Source organism: Calidris pugnax, unplaced genomic scaffold, assembly GCF_001431845.1.
Source record: "Calidris pugnax isolate Ruff unplaced genomic scaffold, ASM143184v1 scaffold219, whole genome shotgun sequence".
Lineage (NCBI taxonomy): Eukaryota > Metazoa > Chordata > Aves > Charadriiformes > Scolopacidae > Calidris > Calidris pugnax.
This window is the reverse complement of record NW_015094507.1, coordinates 15,301,097-15,324,426: the sequence shown is the minus strand read 5'-3', so window position 1 is coordinate 15,324,426 and position 23,330 is coordinate 15,301,097.

Here is a 23,330-nt window from a genome sequence, read left to right as displayed (position 1 = left end):
CTGCTAGAACGAAAATATCAAAGTCAAATGAGAGTTGCTCTAAGCAGACTATATCTTCCAGTTGAAAAACGAAGCCTTGCATGTTTCATGTTAATTTTGCCATGCAGACAGGTCTTAAGCAGAGTGATTAAAATAAATTAAAAAAAAAGAAAAAAAAAAAGAAAAAGAAAAAGAAAAAAGATAAGAAGAAAAAAAAAACAAACCCGAGGGAAAGAGGAACTTGCCAAATCTCTTTTGTCACTAGGAGCCCGGCAGTGCTTTTCCCGGGGATGCAGTTATGCCCCCGCCCCGCCGCTGCCCCTTCCCCAAACCCACCCCGGCTCCTTCAGCCAAGGAAACAGCGGAGCGGCGCAAAAAACTTACCCTTCCCCGGGCCGGGGCGGTGCGACCGCCGCCGGGTCCCCGCCGGGAGCGCTCCGGGGCCGCGACCGCGCAGCCCCCGCTCCGCGCCCTCCCCGCTCCGCGCAGCCCCTGCCTCTCGCTCTGCCCCGCGCACCTCCCCGCGGCTGATGCTGCGCGGCGCGGAGCGGGTTCGGTACAGCGCGGAGGCTAGAACCGCGAGGTAAAGCGGAATGAGTGATTTGTTGTCCTGGAAGCAGGAGAAGACAGCGAAGCGCAGGGGGTGTCATTGCGATTCGGTGGCAAAATTATGCCAGAACCTGAAACCATCCTTGTGCAAACGGGGACGCTGATACAGAAAACACTGTGCCATAAGTGGAGATTGGGATTTAAATTGGGGGGGGATTTGTTTACGGGACCTTTAGGTAGGTAAAACACAATTAGAATGGATGACAATAATAGTAATAATATGCTCAGCGTTGTCGGATAAACAGCCACCATACTCCGGGCTTTGAGCACTTTCCCTGTGGTCTCTTCGTTACTTCTGAGAATGGTATGGAGACAGCCTCGAAAATGCACAGTATTCCTTTCACATGCTGAATAATTAATACTCAGGGCTTAGGACACTTTTTACCTGTTGTTCAGAATGCTCTTTGGATACTCTGGATACCACGATGAGCGTAGGCAAAGTGCGCGCTCTTCATTCTCTCGTCCTCTCTCATCTGTCATTCCCATCCTCATACCTGCGTTCTCGGAAAGGGGAGCTGTACTGAACAGTGAGTTTCCTTATCTTCTTTAAAAAGCCTGTTTTGTTTTAAATTCTTACATGCGGCTATTTTGTAACTTTCTCGCAAGTTTTCATAGGTAAAGTTTGTTTTCGTGTGGCACATGTTGTAACAGTGATTAAAGGAGATGTAGGAAGCCCTTAACCTCGTTAGTCCTCTACAATTTCCTAGCACAAAGTGCAGGCATTTCACTTCAACGTCATTAACCCCAAAAGACAGTTTTTAACCTACAGAACGTATTAAAAAAATTTAAATATTTGTATTGAGACTTTGAATGCCTATGTTCATAAAAATGCAGGACATGAACAAATTGACAGGAGAAAGGCTCAAGTAGCAATGAGATATATCCATGTCCTGCATATAGTATTAGGCCAGACACTTATTTTCATCATCACCTGCATTTATACAGGCCGTGTCGTACTATATTGTACAACCTAATATTGTATGTCTATAGAGAGTCTGTACACATATAAGGATACTTAAAAATTATGTACATTTATTAACCACACAGAGACTATATGTGCACACGACTTAGCATATAAAGAAATTAAGTAAGAGATATCAAAAATAGAAAAAGGTGTATATTTCTCTTCCTGATGAGAGCATTTCAAATGCCTTGTCTTCCTGACAATCGTAAGTTGAGAGAAGATGACATTATACGTACTGCTTCCTTAAAACAGTTGTGGATATATTCACAGGTACATCAAAACAATCCGTATATACACTGAGATGCTACATTACAGTGCTTTTTTATTTTTTTTAACTGTGCTGCTTACACATTAAATCTTTATGAAAATGGCTCAGAATTTGAAGTCTTTTTCAATGAATTTGATTTTGTCCTTTTCCTCTGCTTCTTTTTAGTGTTTTCTGATACGTCATTGTTTTCTGTAGGTGCACAGCCCTGTATTGCATCTCATCCAGCTGAGTGTTGGATCTTCTGTGAACAAAACCAGAAAAGATAAATATTACAGCTGAACCAAAATACTCAAGCTAAACGGACCATAACCCTCAGATTTGGCTTCAAAATCTCCGAGAGAAGGAAAAAAAAAAGTAACTGGGAACCTCATGTGTTACAATTCAGACCCCATTAGAGTAACTAGTTAGCTGAAACAATATAATCAAAGATACTAAAGTTACTTTTTTGCTTTGTCCTGTTCTGTCCTTTTTTTCTTAAAACCTGTAGGCCAGATTCTGCCTTTTATTTAAACTTGTATGTTTTTAGAATGGCTTTCTTGATACAACTTAGCTTCCCTCTACTGACAGTAGCTTGATGCCAGGCAAGCTTCCCTATAAAGAATTGAAATGGTCTAAACAGACTTTGGAGAAATATTTAAATAATTTTCTCCTTAAAATTGCCTAACTCTGTCTTCACCGCGTAACTCGGTCTGAAGCTGTCATACAAGAAATATGGGATGAATTCTAAGGCTATACAAGCACACATAAGGAAATGAGCATGATCTGAAAGTAGTTATAAAATTCTGTCTTCACAAATTCCCTTTTCACAGGATTCAAACATTCTTTCTTGGCTACTGTGTGCAGGGCTGCAGCAAAAGCTGAACAGCTTTAAAAAGGTGTTGAAGGTTAGCCTCAGATATAGTTTATGAAAAAGACACTGAGTTTTGGTTCTGTCCACACAAGAATGACCCTTAAAACTGGTTTTGACCAAAACCATTTGAACTGTGTTTTACAGTAGTCAAAGTAGAAATTAGGCTTAAGTAATAGAAGTTTTTTTTAAAATCTAAGTTGATATTTTGTGGTCATAATCTAAACAATCCATAAGCAATCCTTTATCTGTGCAAAAGATTTTCTATGAAGTATGTAGTAACATTTTTGCACATTTTTTTCCAAATTATTGTAGAATTTTTAATATAAAAATGCAGCATGATCATGGCATTTGTTTTTTAAGTAATATGTGTATAGTAAATCATTATATGAGACTTTGCATTTAGTCTTCCAGATGTAATGGCACTCCCATACCAAATCTGGACCAGAGAGAATTTTTCTGTAGGGTGTCAATTTCAGATCTTTTAGTAAAGAAGGCAAGGCGTTAAATAAACATTACTGATTCATAAAGAAATTGTAGGGAATTGGGACTGGCTTCTTTGAAAAGCATGTTCATATAAAAAGTCCATTCTATAGTTGAAATTTCAGGGTTTTTTTTTTTAATTATTATTTTTTAACTATTTTAGTTAGTGGAAATCAGAAATAGTGTTATACAGCTTCACACTTTAAAGTCTTCATATACAACAGAATGGCAATAATAATTCACTGTCAAATTTCCTCTCAGGGGATTTAAAGTTATACAATGTGCTAAATAGATACTTAGAATCTGTTTTTCAAATCTATGAATTTTCAATAAACTTGAAACTGTACATAAATAGAGATAAGACAGTGTATCATCCTACTATTTAATGGGAATGAAATAAATTCATAGAATCATAGAACTGTCTAGGTTGGAAGGGACCTTTCAGATCATCTAGTCCAACCATCAACCTAATGTTGACAAAAACCGTATCTCTAATCACCACATCTACTCTACTCGTCTTTTAAATACCTCCAGGGATGGTGCCTCAACCACTTCCCTGGGCAGCCCATTCCAAGGCTTAATAACCCTTTCATTGCAAATTTTTTTCCTAATGTCCAATCTAAACCTCCCCTGGCACAGCTTGAGGCCATTTCCTCTTGTGCTATCGCTTGTTACTTGGGAGAAGAGACTGACCCCGACCTGCTACACCCCCCTTTCAGGTAGTTGTAGAGAACAATAAGGTCTCCTCTCAGTCTCCTTTTCTCCAGGATGAGCAACCCCAGCTCCATCAGCTGCTCCTCAGAACATTTGTTCTCTGGACCCCTCACCAGATTTATTGCTGTTCTCTGGACACACTCCAGAACCTCTACGTCTTTGTTGTAGAGTGGGGCCCAAAACTGGACATAGTACTCAAGGTGGGGCCTCACCAGTGCCAAGTATAGGGGTATTCTGTAGAACAATACAAATGAAATGCATGTTAAATATATATGTGGACATGAAATGCTTCTGCCTTTCCAGAGGAACAGCAGCAAAGAATCATATCGGGTCCAAAATTATGCTCCACCTGGGTCCTGTAAGATTGCTTCCCCTGAAAAATCTCGATTTGAAAACTGTTTTACTGAGGAACAAGAGCTTCTGGAGAGTATGCTGTGTCTGTGCTGATTCAGAGTCTGTTAGTGTATCGGATTGTGCTGTGGACCTTCCCCTGGGGGTAGGGAAGGCGGCGAGTAGGGCAAGCCGGTGCCGTCATCCTGCAATAGCATCTGGAGATGTTCTGAAAGGAGATTAATTCCATTGTTCACTTAGGAGTTAAAGGAATACCTTTGTGCCCAGGTACAAGAAGAAGTAACCACACACATAAACACATTGTTGACTTCAGTGCTCTGTAAGATTCAAAGTTTCACTTTTCCTAGGATATTTGTCATACAAAACATTGCACACAGAAGAGACTGATCATAAGGGTAACTAATTCTTATTTTAGTTAATTACTTGTAAGTAGTAGATAAACTCTAGCAATATGCTCCCATGATGTTAGTATCTTCTTGTTCTTCCTCAGTACAAGTGACATCTGATCACTTCCTTCTGTGACAGTCCTAGATTATTCTTTCAGCCCAGCTGAGGTGAAAAACCAGACCCAGTAGATTTCCTGTTTCCATATATTACCTCCTCTTACAGTCAGTCTCAATCTCTCAATTTCCTTTTGGTTCTGTGAAAGAGCATGGAAGGGAAAAAAAATAATTAAAAAATCTCTCCTCTCAATCTTCCTTCTCTGTAAGGAGGTAGGAGGGGAAAGGATAAAAGAACAGATGCAATAGCCCTAATTTAGCTCTGAAAGATAAACTGCAGATTGCAATGGCAGGAGTTCCAGTGCTTTCACCTCTAGATCCAGGAAGTGTAGCGATGTGGAGCATCACTACTGACAGGAAAAGTGCCAAAGTGTATGGGAGAAGGCATTCCTTGAAGCAGAATAATTTCAGAATTACATCCCTCAGGAGTCCAACCTTCTGCAGATTTCCCTCTTTGCCATCTTTCACATATTCTCATACTCTGTCAAGCTTCCATGCACATACACCGCTGGTGTAAACTGGTCTGTAGATTTACCTCCCCTCAAAACTGATCTCTCATTACCCACTGCAAAGTAAACCAGATTTCTGACAAGTAATACACATACTAATTTGTGGAAGTTTGTTTTATCCTAAGACAATTGATTCTTAGAAGATATGCTAAGTGATGACTCTCCATACTCTATTTTATCTCTTTAAATGTGGAAGTTCACGTGATAGTGAATTTCACAGGTAAGTAATGCTTTAGTCAGAATACATTTACTTTTGACTGGAATTTACCAACTGTATTTTCAGGATGTGTTTTCGTTGGTATTTACTGTAGTGTGACAAAGGTTAATAGAAGTACCTAACAAACTGTCTTTATACAGTCAACTCTGGTTTATCTAGAGTAATAATCTTGTAATACAAATGTAGGGATGATGCAAATCCTCTGTAAAATTAAGCTGCATGACTGTATAATGAAGAAAAAAGGTTCTGCTATATTTGACCTTAAGGGGCAAGGGGGCAAGCTAACACCTGCCTGGATCAGCAAATGCAAACAGAAATAAACCCCAGTACTGGAACACTGCCTCTGGACCCCTCCTGTCCTCACACAAGGACTAGCTATCTCTGTATCCATGATAATGTGCATCACAAAACAGATAATTTCACCCCAGTCACCACCGAGTAGGTCCTTTTCTTTTCATTATTGTTATTTCGCATACACTTACAAGTAATTTCTAAGTTGTCTCCTGTCTAAAGCCATTCAGATAATGTTTTCCTCTCCTAAGCAGTTCCATTGATCTAGGTGAGAGTTAGGTGCTACTCAAGCTGAATGAGAGTGACACTCTTAGGTAAACAATAAGTATCTTTAAAGCTCCTTCAGATGGAAAACACTTCATTTCAAGAAATCCTTTATTTGTCCTATTGTACATGTTTTTCTTGAGGAGGTGATTTGAACTGTAAGCAATAAGTAGAGTAACTGATGCAGTGGAGGGTGCTTTTTTGTACATCAATTTTTTTCAAGACTATAACTTTGATTTTTTGCAAATTTTTTCTTGGTGTAGGTTTTTTGGGGGATGGGCTTGTTTTTGTTTTCTGTTTGGGTTTGGTTTTGTTTGGTTTTTTTTTCCCAATGATGGCACTATAGGCAGTTGTCACTGAGCTGTAGTGTTGCCAGTGACTTTCTCTTAAGTGTTCGCAATAAATTTAAGGACCATCAGTGTGATTGAATAGTTCCTTTTTTTTTTCTCCTCTTCTTTTCTTCTACAGTAATTCATCTGTCATTGTGTTGCCCAGTTGCTTAGAGGTAGAGTTTCTAATCCACTGCAAAACCTTTCTTAATCATGGCTAACCTGAATACTGTTTTGCCACATCACTGTCTACGACTTGTACAATTGGCGATAAATATATTGAACTCTGTTGCTCATAGTACATATCTTGAAGCATCTTATAATTTGCTTGGTTTTATGATGAAATCAACCATTTATTTGTTAATGCACTTTGTTTTCCACCTCATAGCCAGACTGTAATTTTTGACAGATGTCTACCTCACACTCTGTAATTATTTAGATCTTAACAGTCATCTTTGGGGAGACTCAACAGACTATCTTGTTTCATTTTAATTGAAATTTTATTTTTTCCCTTTTTAATAGCACGATCCAAAACATTAAAATAAAAGGCAACTGTAATACATGAATTAACAGCATTTTCCATTTCCCTCTGCTTTTTAATTTTGTTCTTTATCCCATTTTCAAATATAATCAAATATTCAAATAACATTACATGAAAGGAAATGAAGTAGTATAGCTGTCAGACTGAACTTTAAAAACAAAAAAAAAAATTGGATTTATGCTGTCTGTAAGGTAATATGATTTTGTATTTTTTTCATATATCTTATTAGTACACAAACTACCAGACAAATTTTTATAATTGCTGTATTACCTTAGTAAGCCCCACAGTAAGAAATCCACTTACCTAATTGAACCTCCAGTGCTAAGAAGAAGAAGGGAAAAAGTAGTCTTCCAGACCAGAGCATCTGCCAAGGACGTTTCAGCAGAAATCAGCTTCCTGAATTCTAGGAGAAAAACTCTACACTACTTTTTCCTTCTTCAGTGTTAAGATTTATCTTCCTAATCATCCCATATGGGTAGTAGGAGTTTGTTTTTCCCCAAAATGGGCACAGAGTTCTCAAGGAATATTGCTACACAAAAAAAAACCCCAACCAACAAAACCATAGAGCGCCTCTCACAATTTGCAGTCAAGGGGCATGGGAGGCTGAGAGAGCATGAAGTCACTTTGGTGTCTTTCTGATTTGGTAAACTGAAAATGTCCTCAAAGTATCCAAAAGTGCTCGGGGGGTTGGGTTGGGCTGTAAAATGATGGCGTGCTCCTACCTAGGGCTGCCTGGTGCACTGCAGGACCAGTTTCAGCCTCTGCCTTCTGCAGCCCTGTCCCAACCCACTCTTCCTTCCCCCAGCTTGCCCCTAGCTTTGTCTCTTGCTATGATTTGCAAGATGATGCTTTGAAGGCTGTCTTCCAGCATGCCCACGCAAAGGTTTTCCTCTCTCAGACAGAAACAGTGATTGAAGGCTTTCATGTTATTCCAGCCTCTTTGTCCTGCCATATAATGTGCCTTGGATATAACCAGCTGTAGCATAATTAAGCTAGATTTTAGGTGCTTAATCAGGCTCAGCAAAATAACGTAGTTTGTCACATTCCTTCCAGCTGAAATCAGTACATAGCTTTAAGGCTGCACTGCCTCTGCTGTACCTGTGAGTAACTGCTGTCAGCTGGCAAGAGCTTCATCTGAATTCAGATTCACTAGGAGATTAATTTAAGATATTTTTCTTTCAAAACAAGTACTGTTCTGTATCTCTTCAGACTGAGACTTTTCAGTACATTTATTTGTAAAATATGCATATGTATGTGTCTACATACATAATTTCCTCATAAATTCAATAGTCGTAGATAAATGGAATGTAGAGATAATATAGTTTCATGTACCAATACTGTGTACAGAGGGCCAGTCCCTTATCTCCTGTGAATTGACATAATTGCAACAACATTATGCTACTTGGGGCTTTTTGGCAAGAATTCATGCCAGTTACATAATTCATTACAGCATATTCTAACCTCCTGAAATCTATGCATATTTTTAGGCATAGCTTGTACAGTCCCAGTGATTTCTGCTTGTGAATTCCCTTTAGACATGCCCTCAGGTTCCCCCTGGATATGCTTCTGTCACCGTGTCACTTTGAAAGTCACTGCTGCAATTCTTCCATCTATGCAGTTCTGGTAGAAGTCAGTGCAGGATTTAGATGCACATAGGTAACAGGCTGGATGTTGGTCAATGCACAGTAGATTCTGATAGTCTTCTAATAGACCTCTGCACCAGTCCTTCTGGTTACTGAGGGTTGTGAGCCTGAGCTTTACTTGATGTGAGCCCCTGGAGTCTTTAACCTGTCTTTAAACACCTGTTAAGATTTCTACCTTAGGATGTTATAGCATTTAAATATTTCAAATCATGTTTGTATAGATATATTAAAAAAAATCTATAACATCAAGTATCTGGGTACTATTAGGTTCTTTTTTTTTTGAAACAAGGTTTCTGCAGGTTTTTGTGGGAATGGAGATCTCTCTCTCTCCACTTCTTCTCCCATTAGCTTCCCACCAGTCTGACTTTGCTAGGAGGCTGTGACTTGTTCCTGTAGAAATCTGCCATGCAGTTGAGACAGTAACCTACAGTGGGGTTGGAGATGTTAGGACTGCTTTCCTCCTTGAGATGTAGTACTGCCTGTCCCCAGGAAGCACCCTCTCACCCAAGGGTGACTCCACCACACCAACGTGACTCCACTTGCTCACTGTTCTGGCTCTGTTTCAAGGCTGTGCTGGATAAATGAAAGGCGTGAGAGAAGATGAAGAGGACAGTTTGCCTCCCTCTCCACCTTCTCTCTGCTGAACTGAGGAGAGGGACAGCTCAAGGCAGGAGAGTAACAGGAGTGAAGCCACAAGAGAGGGAGGCTGCTGTGCTGTGCAGAGAAACGTATTGGGTTATCGCTGTGGATACTGTGATAGTCACCTAAACAGTTTTTATTACTGTTTGATATAATTTCTGATGATGCCATTGGGTATGGTGTATTATCTGCACCTTACCTTCTTTTCTCACCTTCAGTTTTGCTATTTTCAGGGTATTAGCCAATTCTCAGAAAGGTGCAACCTTGATTTCAAAATGTGTCTGTCTGTCTCCAAACACTGGAAAGCCAGAAAAGTTCATAAGGAGGCAAAAATAACACGATTATTTTTAAAATGGCATTTCCTAATGACTTTAACTGTTATGTCTCTCTATCGTGCAGATATGTGTCATAAGTCCGCTTAACTGACAGTTAGGTCACATTAATCAGGCTACTTCTGTAACTGCTTCTTTCTACCTGCAACTGCATATCGATCTCCAAAGGAATCCCACACAGTTACGGCCAGTGTGGAGACAGGGCTAATTCGGCAGTGCTTTTGCTCAGCTGCATTAAGTTGTTTTGCTATATGGAAAGAGTTTAATTAGTTCACGTCAAAGTTACACCACCTTTGGTGACAGGTAAAATTGGTGTGTAGCAGCATCAGCCGAATCAATGGGAACTGACATAAAACTCTGGAAACCTAGTTTTCAACGGACTCCTTAACGCAGCTCAGAAGAGCAAATCCCCGCGCAGAGTAGCACGCAAAGTGAAATAAATGAATGAAAACTGCATGATTAAATGCTTTCAACTGGAAATTTCGTTGCAATATTCAGAAACTCTACAAATTCTTCTAATTCATCATACTCTTTGTTTATTACTAATAAATTAATGTGCTGATGGAAGGAATTCATTACCCTTTCTACACACTTCACTAGTTGCAGGTCATTTATTAATCTGTGTTATCTGGTAAGACTAAAACCAGCTGTAATTACATTGTTAAACATTGATTAATAAGCAGTCCACATCACTAATATACGCAAGAAGCAAGATAAAAAATCTTTTTAAAGATTTAGAGTAAAATTTTAACATTCCTTTGAGAATAAGGAAATCTGGATCTTCATCAATATTCATTTTTGTAAGATTCTATTTGCTTGTACAGCTGTATCTCTAAACACCTTTTGGAAACAGATTAACAAGCAAATTCAATTACACCAGAGTAAACGAACTGCATTCACAAAGTGGTATTAATGCACCAAATGAAACATTTAGAATGAAACATTTTTTTTAAACAGTCTTCAGCTAACCAATCTTTTTTTGTTTTGTATTCTTAGTTCAATCATGTAATTAGGCACACATCTATTTTAAAACCATTTGTATTTTACGGATTTAAAAATAATATAGCAATTTGAAATACATTATTAAAAACACAGCACATTCCTAGACCCTGCTTTTGTGGGTTTTCAATAAAATCAGTTTGATTGAAGTCCCACACAGGAAATTATTACATGTCAGAAGCTTGGATTATCATTAAGGGTAAATAAGCAGAATGTCTCTGGCACTTGACAAAATTGAGGAACTTAATTTTATGATATAGCTCTATGGGAAATAAAGCAGATGGAAAGAAGATGTTTTTAGAAAAGATGTTTTAAGACTGTCCTCAATTAATCATAAGTGACAAATCTTATTACAGTAGCACTATTGCTACAGGCCTGTCAGTATTTCCATTACAAACCTATATTTCAAAGATTTATAAATGGGCTATAAAAATTAAGTCTGGGATGAATTTTGGTGTTCACACTGTTCACTATGGGATCACATTTTCCTCCCAAAACTTTAAGAAAATCCATTTTACCTTTTTGAATTTGAAGGTTGTAAAGGCACTGGAAGTGAGAAGTTTCGATGGCTCGTTTGTTTGTACAACTTTAAAAGAGGACACAATTTAATAGATCAGGATGCATAGACTTACGCTATGATATCTGTTATCTGCACATCGTATATCTGACAAATTCCTGCTGTATTAGCAGGCAAAGACCCTGTTTCAGGAGAGTTACAGCAGACACCTGGCTGTGCTGGGTGTGCTTCCATAAGAGAAGAATACGATAGTCTTTCATCCACTGCTGCTGAAAAATTGTGTTCTTTTCATAGTAGCAGTCTTGGAATAGGCTAAAGATTCCTGCCTGCTACCTCGCAAATTAACCAACCGACTACTGCAGGTGAACCTGACAGTCCTTTCAGTGGCTGAATAAGAGGCTGACCCCTGTGATTTATTTGTGCGACAATATGGCACGTGCTTCCACCAAACACACCCCTCGCTCCCTCTTGTACAGCAAGCTTGGCTGGCGGATGAGAAATAGGAACCCTAGAGCCAAAATTCAAGCTGACTTGCTGACTTACCAAGAAATTAGATTTGAATAGATAGTAAAAAAAAAAAAAAAAAAAAAAAAAGCATGCTCACAGAAGGAAGACATTAAAAATACAATGTCGTTATTATTGACGGCATTATTATTGTTGTGCTGAAAATTATAAACCTGTTGTTTTTTTAGAAGACAAATGCATGCAGAACTAAAAGCATGATCTTATGTTTTACTTTATTTAGGAAACAGTATTTGTGAGAACTAAAGACTAGGCTGGTAACTTGGTTCATTTGGATAGTTGAGGCTTAAGGTATTGTGGAGAAAGACGAGGAAGTTATTTAATATTTCAGTTTTTCTGCAGGTAATTATATTGTGTTATTTTTTTCTCATATGCTGTTTGATTTTTATATAACATTGGCCATGCCAGGATGGTAGGAGCTATCTAAAATATGTTATGTTATCATCTGAGACTATAAAAAGTAAATCAAAAGATGATAGCAAATAAAATGGTAATAAGAGGAAGTGGGTCATGGGCACAGACCAATAAGTGTTTAATGTAAATTTCTTTAGCAAGTATTGTCTTCTTTTCCAGACATTTAAACTTACAGGACATCTGTAGAAGGTAAAATTGGAGCACAGGCCTGTTTGTAGTATGCAGCAGGTCTCTTCTGTGTTTTGGGGGATAACCAGAAGCAAAGTGGTGAAACTAAATTTTCATAACTGTTCACAGGTGAATGTACGCTAACTTGTGATTGCTGATGATTTCTGAGACTGGAAGATGTGATATGTGAAAAATGTGAAGGTTATTTGTACAGATCCTTACTGATATAAAAAGTTACATGTATTTTAGCACATATAAGTATTCCCCCCCCCCACCCCACCCCCCAAATATTATTATTTCCCTTTATTCTGTTATTTCAGCTGTGTCTGTCATGGAGCAGAATCAATACTGAGGGACTTGGGTGCTCAACCACTTACTGACAATATTGACTAATAAAAGTAACATTTTACATGGGTGAGGTTCACACCCATCACTTCTGTCCTAAAAATTATTGATCCATCCAAACTTTAACAAAAGCAGTCAGTGATTAATTAGTCAAAACACAGCTAAATATTTGTGGAGTATTGTTAACCAACAGCCTCATGGGTGGAAATGAAGAGGAATTTCTGAGCAATGTTCCTCCTAAGCATTGCAGCTGTTTAATGACTCTCCCACAAATGTTATCAAAAAGGTCACTTGGCTCATTCTTTCACTGCAGGGTCCATTTGAATATGCTGCATTGGAATTACTGTTTTTTGGGGATTAGCCTAGCTTGACTGAAGCTGTGTATTACACAGTAGTAATGTACATAGTGTGTACATTACACAGAGAGTTGTCAGGGCTGGCCCCGTACTCGGTGTCTGTGATAGTAAGTCTTTGGGGATGGAAATATAAGCGCACCCAAAAGACTGATGGAGAAATTTCTTCTTTCTTATAGACATACAGAGAGAATTACAAGACCCTGGAGATTTAGCAGACTTGACCACATTCGACTGTGCTGTCCCCAGCCTGGTTGTATGAGTAGCTGCTGAGTTGTGTTTGTTTGAATCGCTGCCTGTATTATTTCTCAGACTGAAAGCATCAATGAACATATGTTAAAGGATTTCTTGCCTATGAATAGGACTAAAGTTAGGAGCAGAACTGGAATGAAAACATCCCTATAGGGTAGCTCGGGATGATAGGAAAGGATGATATCAGCTTGTGAGAATGTCTGGATTCAGCTGATTTTGATGCATAACTAGCAGACTGGGCTTGATTTGCTACTCTTCTCCCCCATGTACACTTGTGCCTATCTGGATAGTGCTGTCTGCTGCGGGCTGGAGACAGTCTGGGGAAGAGAAAAACTCCGATGTGTCTTTGAAGAAAATACAGAAGATTCTCTGACTGTGCCTTCTCTTGCACCTTTTGAACAAAAAAAAATGTTTAAATCACCACAGCATTTACACGAGTCTCACCAGCCACGTGATATAACTGAACATGCTATGGTATAAACTGCTGGTTTGATTATCTCACGTTGTCTGATTTTCTGCTAGTACCGTAGCCCGTCCTGTGTAACAGACCATGGGACCTAAACACAAACATAACTTTTGTATCTTCTGGTGGCATATTTGTAGGGAACCTACTACTCTGAAGGGTTTTCTGCACCTGATTGTGCATGAAAATGAAGCTTTTCTTTGGGGTGAAAATTTCACATTTTCAGTTTTCTCATAATTTCTGTAGGAAAACTCAGAAGAAAAAATTATTTTTTTTTTTTTTATATTTGAAGTGTTTTGATGGTGGTGGGATTATTTTTTTTTTCAAAGAGAAATAAGAAAAAATAAAATCAGACTGGTTTTTTTCCCAGAGAAATACCTCAGGTCAAACTGTTTATGTGCTTATTTATTAACATTTATAAGGAAATTTTGTTTCCAATAAAGCCCTAAACGACTCTGATTATATACTGAGCAGCACTATGGGGAAAAGACTGCATAATTGGTATAAAAGTGATTTCAAAAGTGAGACAACATCACCAAATATATATGTAGTTTCTAGGTATGGCAGAAAATGAACAAAAAAGAAGCCACATCCACGCTAACAGATAAAACAGGCCATGGCCTATTCTTTACTCCTGAAATCAAGTGGTACAACGTGGTTTGTATCTCCTGTCTCCTAAAAAGGGTGGACTTACTGACTCCTGCAAGCAGTCCTGGCCACCTTGTCACCCAGACTGTAGCCAGAGTGGCCTGAGCTAGTGCTGGCCGGCGCCGGGCTGCCCCGTCTCATTGGCAATTAAGAGTGTGGATGGAATAGAATATAGATGATCACAGCTCCCTGCTTAAATCCATGCCCTGGTTCTGCTTCCTTTCTTCATACAGACGTAGCAAAGAGACTAGCTCTCTGCTAAAATTTCGGTATGAGCTTAATTTACCTGCTGGTCTTGATCCTCGGTGATTAGAGAGCTTTTCTCCTGTTGGGGAGCCTCACTGCTGATGAGCAGAGCACAGGAAAGAGCTTTTGGCCTGAAATAGGAGTGGTCTGTTTTGAATGATCATTTTTAATAGAGTGTGAATCACCACCATGTCATCAAGAATATAGCAAAAACGCATGAGAAAATTCTGTCAATAGAATGCTATTTCCGTGGACTATTTTGTGTCATTACAAATTGCATTTGCTGTAATAAGTTACAAATGTAATTTATTATGAGTTAACATCAGGACTGAGACAAGTCATTAAAAATGTATAATAGACACAATTTTGTTTCCCCTGATAAATGTAAAGTTTGCTAGGCTCAGCTCCCCTCATTAGTATGTGACAGTGCCAGGAGACACTTTGATCCAAAAGGCTAGATATACATGCTGTATGTCATAAATGCATTTTAGTTTTAATAACAGTCCAAGAGGTTCAGCATATTGCTTAATAAAAGATCAATGCAGTAATATGATTAACCACCCTGTGTTGCTTTCTTTCTGTTTGTGAGAAAAGATAGTTCAGGAGCTGCGTGGTGAATAGCAAAATGACTAATTGACAGGCAAAATGAAGGTTTCCCTAAGGGTTTTTCCCCCCTCCCCACCCTCAGGGCTTTCTTTGTTAGTAGAATGCTGTTAACTCTTTTGTTTAGGGTCTCTTACCTTTAAGCAGGCTTGTGGAAGAGCTTTTCATATTTTTTAGCAGTAGATTTACTTGCTGAGTAAATATAGCTGATGAAAGAAAAGCTGGTGATCCATAAAAGACCAGGCTGCAGGGATCCTCATTAATCTTCCAATAGTTTTTGCTGTCATTCCTCTTTAAAGTTCCTTGCCTTGTAAAGTATTTGTGGAAAAAGTAGGAACACTTTTGCCTTCCACTAAGCAACGATATCCAGCCAGATCCCAACAAAAGCTCTCATTCCCTTTCAACTAGTTTTAACTTCAGCCGTGTCATTGGGCAGGGTTCTCAGCTATGAAAGGGAAAACACTGTTTAACCGAGTTTTACAAAAGAAGGACAAAGAAAAAGCCAGAGAAAAAATAGTTTTCTTGATGGTAACGTGACTATATCATTCAACAGATAAGCTAAGTGGGATACAATAATAAAATAAAATAAAATAATAATTTGAGTACATTCAACCTTAAGAGATTGTCTTTTGGAAATCTTGACTTCTCTTACAGAAATAGTAAAGTATATGGCATGAAACTGAGAAAGTTAATACAATTAGCTGTGATGGATTATGGCAGGATCATGAAAACATTAGGACAGAGGCCTACAGTTTAGAAGGTATTCCAAATTTGGGATTGCTGAGCTAATGGTCACCAAGCAGGGCTCAGAGCATGGTCTGCTTCTTCTGAGTATGATGAAACCGACTTGTGTTCAGATTGTGCTTTCTATTGGCACTGTCCAGCATTTTGGTTCATCTATCAGTTATGCCACCAGTCAATCTTTTGACCAAGGAATAAGTCACAGGGAATAACTGAACCTATTTCACGGACAAGAGACAAGGAATCAAAGGTTTTTAAAAGCTCTTATGGTTCAAAAGGTATGAAAGAATACAAACCACCAAAATGCTACCAGTTTGCATCAAACTAAGGGGAAATATTTTTTGCTAAGGTAGGGAGGAGAGATACAATCTTAGATATTATCTCCACATTTTCACTTGGGAAAATGGTAGTGGAAAGGCTCCAAGACAGAACACATTTTTGGTCCTCTTTCAGCTATATTTGGCATACTTATGTTCAGAGAGAGGTGAATGTATTTTAGTAGATCATTTTTCTAACCAAAAAGTAAAACCTTAGGGCATTGAAAAACATTTGAACTTGTATTCAGTTGAAAAAATAGGTTTTGCTGAAGCAAAAAAAAAAAAAAAAAAAAGAAAAAGACACACTGAAATAATACAGTTCAACATTCCTGACACACTTTTTTTTTTAGCATGAGCACCATTCAGAAAGTCAAGAAGATCCTCTTACGGCACAAGTGGTGACACTTGCTTCTGGTAACCCTACTGCTGAAGTCCTCTCTGGGACCTGGGAGGCCAAGGTTTTGATGTATTCTCCCTTTGAACTGAAGCAGAAACACAAACTCTGTGGATATTGGCAATCCATTGCTCTTCCTCCAGTTTTTACTGCTTTTCTGTTTTGTATATAGCACTGAAATTATCATCAAGGCACAAGCTACAGTTGAAGAACAAGTTTTATGTGCCTTAGTTTTAGACATCTAAACAGGCATTTTGCTTAAACCATCTTCTAGGATCCTTCTGTAGTCAATAGCAGGTCAGGAAAGGACTCTAAAGACTTATCCAAGGAACAGTTTTAGCTGTGAATCTCTCTCTGATTATGATAAAGAAAGTTTAGATTATTACCTAAACCTAGTCATTAGGGAAGTAGGCCAAGGTTGGGTGAGATGAATCCCTGCTTGAGTGTCTCCTCTTCTAGCAGGTGCGAGACTTACTTTCATTTTTTCTCTGTGGCCCAGTGAATAGCTAATTATTTGTACAATGGGCAACAATTCTAAAGAGCTATAGAAAAACACAGCTCTAAGCCACTGAGGAACTTACATTGTTCTAGGACAATGAAGACGGTAAGAGGAAAAGATTTCCAAGTGTCCTAAAGGAAATACTTGTCCTTCTAGAACAAATTGTTAATTTGTCTCTGAAATTTGATTGTATTATCACTGAATTAACTGTACAAACTATCTAGCAGTATCCAAAATACTATTAAAAAGGTTATGTAATAAACATAACAATATAAACACCTGTTCAAAAGTCGCTTAATAGATTTATCTGCCTTTGCCATTGTATAAAATAATTATGGTCTTTTCTATTATTGGGCCTCAAAGTGATCTGGAAACTAAAGTTTCACTTCTCCCATGGAAAAAGAGTCAGAAGAGTCAGAAGCAGCAATATATTTGGGGTTCTACAAGCAAGCCCTCAACAGCTACAAACATGGCTCTGTGGCAGACTGACTTATTCAGTGTATAGGTCAACCTTAGACAGATGGCTAGTCCCTGAGAAAGCCTTCAACAGTGAGTTACAGGAGTGCCTGGGGCAAGCTCTCTTCATGGAAATGAGCTCACCTCTTCCTCCATTTCCAAATTCCTAATGCCTGGAAACACCTGTTCCTTAACCTGGGGCTGCTTAGCTCAAGAGAGTTATTTCAGCTCAGTCCTTTGTATCCTTGGCTTTGTATATATGTCTGTGCCTGTTGGGGAGAGATGGAGGGACCTTTCCATCAAGGAAGGCAGCATTGGCTGTCTGTGGTGGGGTTTGGGGCTGTTTGTAAAGAGCAAAACACACAGGTTCTGATTGTAATTCAAAGTTGTTCCCACAATGCCAACAACATTAATCCTGTAGCAGAATAAACACGTTCAGATACTAGCATTAACTGCTACTTGTTACTATTATTATTATTATTGTGGAGCAGGACCTCCATGGTTAGGCACTGCATGATCATAAATGGAAGTCTGTGCCTCAGAGGCCTGTAGTCTGTAGTCCAGAACCAAGGAACAGCAAATAATACCCACTGGAGTAATCGGTTTCATTTTAAAGGGATGAATGGTCTCAGAAAATCAAGTACGTTAACATAATCCAGTCACTAACAAGCATTTAATGTTTAGGAAAGACCTAACACAGTCACGATTTGTATTATAAAAAGCGCCAAGGCAATAAGGCCTCGCTGTTATTTAAAGCTCTTTGAGCCAGGAAAAAAAACAAACAACTAAACCAAAAACCCCAAACAAAAAATAACCCAACCCCCACACCAAAAAAAGAAGAAAATAATGACCTTTTTCACTGTACGTTCTGAGGTAGACCAAATAGGACCCACAGGAAATTCAGGCTGTTTTATGCTATGTGAACTAGAGGAAGATATTCCTCCTCTAGAGGAAAATAGCTTTGAGTTGGGTGGATGTGAGACATTCTACATGGCTTGGCTTGCAGGCCACAAATTTCTGTCAGGGGCAAGTTGGATGTAGTCTCATTCTCTCATGGCAGAAAACAAAGTATTGCCTCTGCTGGTGAATTTTTAATTAATCAGGGTGATAATTCCTATTTTCCATCTTTTACAAAGACACCAATGAAAATAGAAATGGGACAGTATAAGGTGGGTATAATAGATCTTTTAGACGTCTGCCTTCACAAGATGTTTTCAAGAGGATCAGTCAGTTCTAATATCACAGCTTCTGCTCCGGACTCTCATTATTTACTCTGGGATATTGTGTGACTGATCTGACCAGGTCCTAGTCCTTCACTGCTCTTGCTGAGGCTAGGCTGAAACACCTGGGCCGTTCCACTTCTGCTGCTACTATGATTGCTCTCAGGTTTGAAAGGCATAAAGGAAGAGAGTGAGAAAAGGAAGGACAACAGTATGAATATGAGGAAAACACAGAAATGTGCTGAAGGAATGAAAGAGGATGAATATCTTTTTTGTCTTTGCTTCTAACTGCATGGACCACTGGGCAGATGTTCTTAGTGTGCACTTCATGCTTATCATAAGTGCTTAATGGAAGAATTTTGATGACGATGATGACAATAACAGCAACAACAACAATAACAGGATCTTATTTTTCCCCCAGACTCACTACTTAATCCATTCAACAGGAAAAGTTCTTCTTTTCAAAGCTCGGAGAAGTGACATTACAGATGGAATCTACCATCTCAGACTGTTTTATTCTATATTTAGACCCTTTTTTTTGTAATATTAGTTTTGTTCATTGATTTTTCAGTCTTATAATTTTTGCGTTTAATAAGCCCAGTCTTCACAAAGGTACTGAGCTTTATTATAATTCCTTGCATTTGAATAATTTTTTTTCCCCACTTTCATACCACTTCCCTCAAACAGCAAATATATTGTTTTATTAATTTTTTATAACTTTGAAAGACTGAACTCACCATTAGGGAAAATATTCAAGCTTGGATTTTTACAATAAGAAAATAAGGAAACAATAAGGTATATTGGTCAGGTATATATGCAAGCAGTTGGCTCAGCACTACAAGCCAGACAGTTGGGAAGTGTTTTGAAGGCATCAGGGAAAAGGAGAGTTTTAAGATTTAAAGCAAGATAGTGAATTAGTATTGCAGATGTTCACAAGGTTAGCTTTCCAAATGTGAGTAAGAAAAGAAGAGAGAAAAACATAAAGGACCGACCTGAAAGAAAAATTAAATAGCCACATTTAGCACAATGAAAATGGCTAAGGTAACCCATGAAAGGCCCATCCTTGAATGTGAAAATAGTAGCCAGAGTTCAGTGCAAGAAAGAAGGGAAAGCCAAGAAAAAGATGCAAAGGGATGGATTGAGGTGGTCAAGTGCTGAGCTATCAAAAGATCTTTACAGAACTATTTTGAATGTACCAAAAGACAAAAATATTACCTGTCTTAGGGCCTGGGAGAAGGATGTTGTGCTAACTGAAATGCCACATGACAAGAAACCAGCTGAAATAGATAGAAAGGATAGAAAACCCTGAAATCAACAGATATTTCAGAAGACGTAGGCACAATCTGGGAACAAAGATTTAGAGAAAAGTCTAAGTTGACCTAGAAGTATCTATTAATCTTCATTAACTATTAAGGAAATCTAAATGACTGCTCAGCTGAAATTGTTCATACCGGTGCTTGTGATGGCTAGGTGATAGATCTGATTGACAGATAGGTCTTTGGTTCCTTTTGTCAACAGAAAGGAAATAATGGAGGAAGTCTTTAAGAGGGAGAACAAGATTCCCTTTTAGCTGTATGGAGTCTGAGATGATGACCAGATACCTTCAAGAATGTATGAGAGGTGAAACAGTATCTTGATTTCTAAAGGCAAGTTTGACCAAGGTAGAACTTTGAGTTGTTGTAGCAGAGAGAATAAAATCAGTTTGCATTTGAAAATAAAATCATAGAATCATAGCATTGTGTAGGTTGGAAGGGACCTTTCAGATCATCAAGTCCAACCATCAACCTAAAACTGACAAAAAACATTACTAAACCATGTCGCTAAGCAGTACATCTACCCATCTTTTAAATATCTCTGGGGATGACGATTCTTAGTAGGAGAGGATCCAGGAAAGCATCACAGAAGCGAAGTGAGACAAGATTTAAGGAAAGGTCAGTAGTATCAAACACAGTTGATAGATTAAGATAGAACAGGGTCCGGCAAAAAAAGAGTAATTAGAAACTGTAGTAAGAATTGTTTCACTGTACATAAGAGGAAAGGCTGGAAAATAGAGTGTTTATGTTAGAGAGTAAGATTTTATTAACAATGATCAATTAACTCAAAAGTAGAAGAAAGGGAGATTGATCCTTTTATTTTAGTGGAAAGATTAATGTTTGTGTCATTAGGAGAAAAACAAAATGGAATTGAGAGCTTGTGGAAGGACAATAGGAAGGAGTGAAAATGAATGATAGACTTATGAGATTGGAGGGTACCTATGATTCAAAAGGTGAACAGAAGGGTCTTCTCCTGAGAGAGGATAATGGAAAGAAGGGTAGATAGGAAGTCATGTTGTATTTTATCAGATGATATTCTGTATGGATACTGGTTCAAAATTATGTACATGTGCTTATTTTTTTCTTCAAACACAGGTTACCTGAAAATAGTTTCTTGGGTCATCATAATTTTCTTGTATGGTAACATGAAGTATCTTGGAGAAATTCTACAAAAAGAGAAAAAATAAAGTAAAAATACTAACTTTTACTTCTGATTCTTTTATATATAACGCACAGCCAGGTAATTCTTGAAAAAAAGATTTATTCATAGCAGTTGCTAAAATGTTTCTGAGAGTTCTGTGGCTGCACTGAGAATGTATGTTAGTAACACAGAAGTAGATAGAAATATTAGAGTATATAACTTTTCTTGAAATTGTCTCCTTAATTTTCATCCATAACTTCCTGTGCTTAGATTTACATATTAGAAAACGGTAAGGCACAGCAATGGTTAAGGGGATTCTGCCCAAACCAGGCTTTTCCCATGAGAAGCAATCTGCACACCTATATTTCTGGGCTGCATTCTCAATCACTTTTGGAGCAAAGAAAGTATAGCAAAGTGCTCCTCAGGACTGGGAATGAATCCTGCCTCACCATCTGTTACTAATTTTGGAGCTGAAGACCCCATGCATTATTAAATCACTAAGTTAAAAAAGTTGTGTTAAACTGGTGTTAACTTAACCCACTGGAGTCAGGAATGTTACAGTTCAGACTAGATTTGGGTCAGGGTGTCAGTGGTGAATAAAGACATTCCTCAGCTTTATATATAACCTGACTTAGATTTCTTTGGGGCAGAAGATGCTATATTTTATAAAGAATTGTCTTATGCTGTTGTGAATGTGTACTCAAGTGGTCTTAAATAGTAGTATATTGTATTTGGTCTTTGCTGTAATACCTTCGTACAGTGAAGCAGCTGAACAATGAATTACCAGTTAAGGGTATGCCCTCAGCTGCCTCTGATATATGCTGCTATTCGAGCTGTGTCTTTGTGATGTGATGGCTTTAAAAGGCCATCCAGCACCTTACACGGGTCAACTTTTTTGGCCCTGCACTACCCTCTTCATCTTTTTCTAAGTACCTCAACGGGGCTACAGAGAAAACACTGCAGGAGATGACAATTTCAACTTTATTTGGTGAAGAGCTCCATAGTATGGCAATAGTCCAGAGCATTGCTTGTGACTGAGTCCTTCATTCTGAAGTTCTCTAACTTAGTATAAATGGAGGTATGCTTTCAACCCGAGTAATTTATAGGTTTACCTTCTTTCTCTGCAGGATTTCCCAGAAGAAATACATCCAGAAAACACTGAGCTTGCTGCACCTGAGCTGTACAGATGGCCTGCATGTGCGCATAAAATCAGAGGCATTGACCTGCCCATATGTAGCCGATATGTCTGTGCTGCTCCTCCAACTGAGCTGCCAGACATCTGGAATTCTCAAAAAAATGTCCAAAATGCTCAAATTCCACCTGGACACCATTTCCGGGAGGAAAAAGAGGACATGTCAGGAAAAACCTGGACATCTGGCAGCCCTAGTACAATCAGAATAGTTAACTATGAAAGCAGCCCATTAAATTTATTAAAATAAATTGTGTATTTTCTATTCTCTGTCTTGTGTTGAAAAATGTGGCATACCTGTCAATATGATTTCAGGCTAATTATTTATTGTTTATTTTATCGTTTTTATCATGGAAATTAAAAATAGACACAGGGATATTTTGTTACAATGCGTTGAATTTGCAGACTTCTTCAACGTCAATATTTTCTGCAACATGGAGTTACATTTTTCATGCTCTTCCCAAGGGTCATTATCACATGTAGTATGAATGTGCATGCACAGTAATTTAAAATGCTATAGGGGATCTTCAGCTCCTACTGCAGTTACAAAGCAAGCTCACTGAACACTTTTCCAACATCAGTACCTTTTATGTTTTATATATATGAAAAGCAATCACTGCTTCTGTTACTTTGCAGCATTAAAGTAATGGCTCCTTTGAACATGGACACACTGTGTTGTAATAATAGTACAGATTGCATATTATGAACCTGCAGTACTCAATGCAAAATAAACATCCCAATGGCAAGTAGCTTCTGAGAATGCGCAGTAGTTGCTTTAAAACCACAGCATCTTGCCCAATTTAAATTACTTAAACTGATTATTCTACATTCCAGGCTAATTGCCTGCAAAATTTCATTATAAAAATCACAGCTGTTTTCTGGTGCATGTGTGCATGGGATTTTGTTTGTTTGGCTGGTTTTTATTCATTTGAGAAAAGAGAAATATGTCTGAAACACAAAATTGTCGTTGTTCTCAGAGCCACATTTATTATAAAATGTTTAACACCGAATCAGTTTAAGCCTATTAAGCCCTATAGCATAACCCTCCAT